We start from the raw sequence: 7,233 nt of genomic DNA, 5'->3' as shown, positions 1-7,233 counted from the left end.
TAAGAAAGGCAATTGAATTTATAAGTTTTTTTTAAATGAATCAATTTTTAGAAACCTTTTGAAAGTGAATGTTAAGATGGTTGAATAATTGTGTGCCTTATGCGAGTCAAGATTATCTTGGATGATATCTTGAGTGAAAGTTTCCTTAGATGATATCTTGGGATGCGCCCACTGTTTTAAACCTTTTATTTATCTTTAGGTCTTAGATTTGAGGTATGCATGTGTTCTATATTCTTAGCATTATTAACAAAATTATGTTCAAACCATAAGACAACATGAAAATGTTGGATTCTTGGGATAAACTCATCCTAGGATTGTTTCCTTGTGCATTAGTTTAACATGTCAATGTTAATTGTGTGGGTATAACTTTTTGGCTGTATGCCACACTCATGTCATTCCATTGATTTTTACTCAAGTTTTAACAAATAATTTGTAAGTTGAACCCCATATCCTTTGACAATTCCTAGAATTTGTGCGTCCATGCGAGGTGTCTCAACCTTATCTCGTAGAAAGAAGATAATATTTAAACCATAAAAGGTATCTTGGTACCTTAGATCTTAAGATGGATGATCAGAGTGTAATATCTTTGTCAAGATCTTCGGTGTCTGCAAAATAAAGATCTTGCATAAAGGGTGGATGTTAGTGTAACATCCCCCTCTGGCACGTATCATAATATTGTCCGCTTTGGGCCACTCGGCACAAGGACTTCCCAAGGGCTCACCCATCCCGGTACTACTCTCGCCCGATCACGCTTAACTGCAGAGTTCTTATGGGATCTGATGCCCTCACGACTTTAAAATACGTTGTGACAAGGAAGGTATCCACACCACTTATAAGGAAATGTTTCGTTCTCTTTCCAAGCCGATGTGGGATCAGGTGCAACCCACCTTCACCCCCATTATAGGGTTCGATGTCCCCGTCGAACACATCGACCCATGTCCTAACTCTGATACCATTTGTAGCATCCCTTCTGGCACGTATCATAATATTGCACGCTTTGGGCCACTCGACACAAGGACTTCCCAGGGGGTATCCCATCATGGTACTACTATCGCCCGAGCATGCTTAACTGCAGAGTTCTTATGGGATCTGCTTCCCTCACGGCTTTACAAGGAAGGTATCCACACCCCTTATAAGGAAATGTTTCGTTCTACTTCAAAGCCAATGTGGGATCAGGTGGGGACATCCGATAAAACTGGAATCATACATAGAAGATTAGCATGGCCCTTGAGCAAGGATGACACACACAAATCGAGAAATGGTATCAGAGATGGGGCATGAGGTGATATGATCGATGGGGATGTCGAACCCTATAATGGGGGGCGAAAGTGGGTTGCACCTGATCCCACATCGGCTGGAAGGAGAATGAAACATTCCCTTAAAGGTGTGTGGACGCCTTCCTTGTTACAACCGGTTTTAAAGCTGTGAGGGCAGCAGATCCATTAAGAACTCTGCAGTTAAGCGTGCCCGGGCAGGAGTAGTACCGGGATGGATGACCCCCTGGGAAGTCCTCGTACCGAGTGCCGAAGGGGGATGTTACAGTTAGCTTGGCTAACACCCCTCTAATGCTAAAGGAATTATCTTAAATGAAAATATATAATTGATAATTGAAATTGGAAAAGTAAACATACTTGAATTTCTTGGGCCAGGATCTTGGGTTTTTTCAGAGTAAGTTTTAAGATGTATATCATTGCAACATCTTGGTAATACTTGACCATCTAGGGTAGATGACTAGTATGCCCCCTTCCTGGTTCTAAATCTATAAGGTAAGGACCTTCCTATTTTGGGGCAAGTTTTCCTGCACTATGTTCGGCTGTATTTTGGTAAATGTTTCTAAGGATAAGATCTCATCTCTTGAATCTTCTTATTATGATATTTCTATTGTAAGATCTAACAACTTTTTGCTGATAGGCTGCTATCCTTATCTTAGCAAGGTCCTTAGGTTCATCCATTGTGTCAAGATCTTCAGCTTGCATCTTGCCATTTTCTTCTTGATTGCAAAATCTTGTCTTGGCTGTAAGAATCATGACTTCTGCGGGAATTACAACTTTAGTTCCAAATACCAAGGAATATGGTGTTTCTCCTATAGAATCCTTGGTTGTGGTCCTATCCGCCGAAAGAACTAAGGGTAATTCTTTAGCCCATATTTATCTTCTTTTTGTTAATGTTTCTTTAGTTTATTGATAATGATGTTGTTGATCGAATCAACTTGACCATTTTCTTAAGGATGGAAAAGTATAGAAGTGATCATCTTGATTCCCCAACTTACACAGAAGCTTTGTGTTCATTTACCTATAAATTGAGAACCATTATCACATATAATTTTAGATGGATACCAAACCTGGTCAAGATGTTGTGCTATATGAAGGATATCACTTATTTTTCTCTAACTTGAACAAAGGGTTCAAGTTCTCTCCATTAAGGCAAGTAGTCAGTCATTGGTAGCATGAAAACTTTACCACCTGGTGCTATGGAAAGTTTTCCAACAATGTCCATGCCCTATCTCACGAATGGTCATGGAGATCTTTTGGGTGTAGAGGTTCAACTGGTTGGTGCAAGATAATGTTATGTCTTTGGCACACATCACATTTTTAAGCATACCCTATTACATCTTTGTCATTGTTGGCCAATAGTATATTGTCATAAAGATCTTGGAGAAGAGTACACTACCTCTGTATGGTTGCCACATTCTCCTTCATGAATTTATTTGAGGATGATTGTGGCTTCATTATCTTCAAGACACATAAGATAGTAACCTGATACTGATTTTCAGAACAAGATATATTCAATGATACTGAACTTGGAAGCTTTGATTTTTTAAGGTTCTTAGGCCTTTTTCATTTTTAGGAATGGATCCATCTTTAGGATCTTAAAGGATGGGTGAGATCCAAGATCCTTTGGGATCAAGATCCTTAGATCCAAGATCCAGGACATACAATACCTCTTACTTCTATGAAAAGTTTAATGGCATAAGATATTGGAATCTTAGTGTCTGGATGGATCTTGAAGGAAGAGCCAAGATTGGCTAATGCGTCTCCTTCTGTGTTATCCTCTCTAGGCACCTGTTTTATGTCAAAATCTTGGAAGTTGGATGCCAAGTTTTTACTATCTACAAATATGAAGCCAATCTTTCATTTTTTACTGTATACACTCCATTAAATTGGTTAGTAACTAATAATAAATTCTCGTGCACCTAAAGATTTTTAATACCAAGATCTTGGGCTATTTGTAAACCCAATATTAGTGTTTCATATTCTGCATCATTGTTAGTTTCTTGAAAATCACAAGTTACTACCTGGGGTATAATGCCTCCTTTATGGTGATTTTAGTAATACTCTAAGACATAATCCTTTAGAATTAGAAGCTCCATCTGTAAAGAGGGTACATTTCTTTGTTCTTCTATATCTTGAAGCCACTGAACTTCTTTTTCTACTTCAGGTTGAAGATCAAGACTGAAATCAGCCACAAAATCTGCTAATGCATGTGATTTTATGCCTGATCTTGGCTCATATCTTAGATCATATGTACTTAATTGTACACACCACTTGGCTATCCTTCTTGACATATCAGGCTTTCTCATCGCATTATTAATTAGATATTTAGTATTTCACAAATAGGACGAGTGTCAAAGTAATAAGTAATTTAAATGAAGCAAAAACAAGAGATATAATTAGTTTTTCAAGATGTGAGTACCTAGTTTTGGCATCCAAGAAGCTCTTACTTACATAATACATTGGATGTTGATCACCATCTTGTTACTTGACAAAGACTGCACAAGCTGCTTACCCGGATACAACTAAGTATAGGAACCAAGGTTCTCCATGTTCGGTTTTAGCCATCAATGGAGCCGAAGATAGGTAATTGTTCAGCTCTTGAAATGCCTTTTCATGATCCATTGTCCATTCAAATTTTTTGTTCTTTCTTAAGATATCATAGAAGGGTTTGCATTGTTTCGATGACTTATAGATAAACTTGTTTAGGGTTGCGACTCTACCTGTTAACCTTTGAATATATTTGGTCGAAATCAGGTATTGAATATTCATAGCCTTGATATGTTCTGGACTAGCTTCAGGCCCTCATTTTTTCACCATGTAGCCCATGAACTTCCCAACCTTAACAAAAAAATCACATTTAATAGGGTTGAGCTTAATGCTGAACGGATCCATGACAATGAATGCTTCTTGAAGATCTTGGAGATGAGTCTAAGCTCTTTTGGATTTACCAACCATGTCGCCTATATACACTTCCATGGTCTTTCCAAGTTGTTGCTTGAACATCTTACTTACTAGTCTTTGTCATGTACCAGATGTATTTTTTAAACAAAAAGGCATTGCTATAGAACAATATATATACATGTTGGGGTTATGAAGGTCATGTCTTCTTGGTCCTAGGGCTCCATTTGGATTTGTTGAAATCTTGATGCATAATCCTTGAAGGTAAGGATTTCATGACCTCCAGTTGCATCTACCAAGGAATGTATGTGTGCAAAGGAAAATGGATCTTTACACAAAGCTTTGTTAAGATTCGTGAAATCCATACATACTCTGCACTTTACATTCTTATTTTCAATTACCACCACATTGGCTAGCCATCTTGGGAACTTTACTTTTTTAATCATCTTGGCTTTGAGAAATCTTTAAAATTCTTCTTGGATGATCAACTTTTTCTCAAGTGTAAATTTTCTTTTTTGATCAATTGGCCTGAAACTTGGATCAACATTTAGCTTATGAGTTATTACATATGTTGATATACATGTCATATCTTCATGTTTCGAAGAAAATGTTGATTTTATATCCTTTAGGAATTTGGTAATATCTTATTCGTGATCTTGATCAAGATCCATGCCTAGAAGCACTTTGATATTAGGATCTTCAGGATTTAGCAAAACTTCTTTAACCTGACTTTCTTTGGCTTCCATAACATTTCCTGCCTTTTTCTTTAATTGTTATGACTTCCTGTGAATGGTTGAGTTTTTCATTGAAGTGGTATATCAATCCTTAGTTTGTTGTTGGTCATTGTTGATCTTGACTACTCCCCATGGTGTAGGCATTTTCATACACTGATGGTATGTCGTGGGGACAATTTTCATATAATAGATCCAACACCTACCTAAGATAATATTATTGAAAGATAAGGAATCAACAACACAAAAACATCTAATAGAGTTAACTCCCTCTATTTATATTGTTAGTTTAATCTGTCTAATAGTATTCTTGGTATCGCTAGTGAATCCTACTAGTACCAAGGATCTTCAGACTATCTCAGAATGTAGGATGTTCATCTTGTTGAGTATTTCTAATAGGATGATGTTGACCGAGTTGAAACCATCTATCAAGATCATTCAAACAAAGTGGTTGGCTAAGAGACCTTATAACACTGTTATTTTTCACCCAAACTATTCTTTTTATTTTAACCATTTTTAATAAGAAAACATTAGTGGAGGTCTTATACTGTTTATTAAGAAAACATCACCAATGTTACTTATTTCAAACAAACATTCAAAACAAAGTTTACAAATCATCCAAATAAGTTCTCAAAGTAGTGAAATGAAAACTCAACCAAGTGTCCCAAAGTGGTATCACACTAAGCATAGTAATTGTTTTGGTCAAAAATTAACTAAGTAGAATCTAACCAAATTGTATGAGAGGTTGTGATGTTCGTGATAAATCAAGTAAGAAATGATAATCAAAGTGACACAGTTGAGTTACAAGGAAAGCCCTTGATCCTTGATAGGATCTCCAACATAAAACCTTGGGAGGTAATGATGATCACTTGCATTGATGATTTTATTGATATAAAATTGTTAAATACAAAGATGAATGTGTAAATGTAAGTACAAGTATCGTGAACGAGCTTAATGTGTCCCTAGAGTGCTAATTACATGTGCTATTTATAATCTAATGTTAATAACAAGAACTCCGATATTTCCAGGATCCTCCAGATTCAACATATGAATGTTATTTGACTTGGTATTCCGTGTCTTTTTCCTAGATGAGATGACTCTCCGTTGAGAATGGGTCTTGTGTTGACTCGTTCTGCACATGTGAGATGAATAAAGATAATATTGTTGTTACAAGTGTTAGAAATATTAGTGGTAGTAGTCAGGATCCCAAGATATATTTAAGGATCCTGAGGCTTCAGGAATATTTGAGGATCTAGAATATGAGTCAAGGATCTTGCCCCTAACAATTGCCCCCAAATTATGCCTGTGAAATATAGAGGACAGTTTTACCGTATTAAAGGTATAATTTAATAATAAAAGAAAGAGATAAAAGATTTGAATTTTAAACCCTAATTGGATAGGGTTTATCTACCCAAGGTCAATCATCACACGGTCAAATCGTAGCGTCTCTCTTTCGCTAATGGGTTTAATAGGGTAATCATCTTAACTCTTTTTACCTGCCCTAATACCTCTCTGACTACCTTCTCATGTAATTTCTTCCCCTTATTCTTCCTTTTGTACTTTTCCTTTCTTCGATCATGGGCAAGAAGATGGTCCGTTCTCGTGCTAGCATTACTGCATCTCCAGAGAATGACTTCATCGATCAGGGGCTTCTGGCCCAAGCCGAGGTCTGTTCCTTCAATAATGAAGACATGCAGTCTCTTAAGGCCAATGGAGCCTTCCCCTCTGATGTGATCTTCAAGTCCTTTGACCCTTCCATGCTGTCTGATTTCCTTTCTCCTTCTTGGGCATGCTTTCCTGAATATCCCTTTTCTTTGGGCCTCAAATATCCTTTTTCGGGTATTATTTCCGATTTCTTCCAAGCCACCTAAACTTGTAACATGCAGTCTCTATATCTAAGGAATGCCCATTATTTGGAGGATTTTGTATTGGGTTGAGCGAGTGAATCATTCCCACAATCTAGACATTGGCATCACTAAGTTAGCTTCCATTTATGATCTCTCTACTTTTGGGAGTTATGGTTTTCTATATAGGTTGAATACCAACAAATCTCCTCTTGTCTTAAAAACAAAACACAACGATGGAGATTGGAAGGGTAAGTTCTTTTTTGTAAGGCGAGATTCTATCGATAGTGGGGATCTTTTGCCTAAAGCCTAGGTTGAAAATTGTAGGATCTTATTTATTGAACTTGAGGATCCAAGTATTTATGTTTGTTATTTTGTTCATTTTGATGCAGGTTACAAGTTTGGTGAAACTTTTCCTATTGCTGAGGATACTGAAGACAAAGTGAGGCATTTTCTTGCTTTACCTGCAGACACCAGATCATTTAA

General features: G+C 36.9%; 1 non-coding gene across 1 annotated transcript; it reads left to right on the top strand.

Moving 5' to 3' along the window:
* The first annotated feature begins 1,170 nt into the window (after positions 1-1,170).
* LOC145168175 (U6 spliceosomal RNA) lies at positions 1,171-1,273 on the top strand. The gene has a single exon (XR_013741746.1). It is a non-coding gene; the product is annotated as a U6 spliceosomal RNA (small nuclear RNA).
* Positions 1,274-7,233: the final 5,960 nt, after the last annotated feature.

The sequence above is a fragment of the Lactuca virosa genome, chromosome 3 (genome assembly GCF_052849685.1).
Source record: "Lactuca virosa cultivar CGN04683 chromosome 3, Lactuca_virosa_CGN04683_v6, whole genome shotgun sequence".
Lineage (NCBI taxonomy): Eukaryota > Viridiplantae > Streptophyta > Magnoliopsida > Asterales > Asteraceae > Lactuca > Lactuca virosa.
Note: the sequence above shows the minus strand (reverse complement) of the source record. Positions and strands in the feature narration are given on the sequence as shown.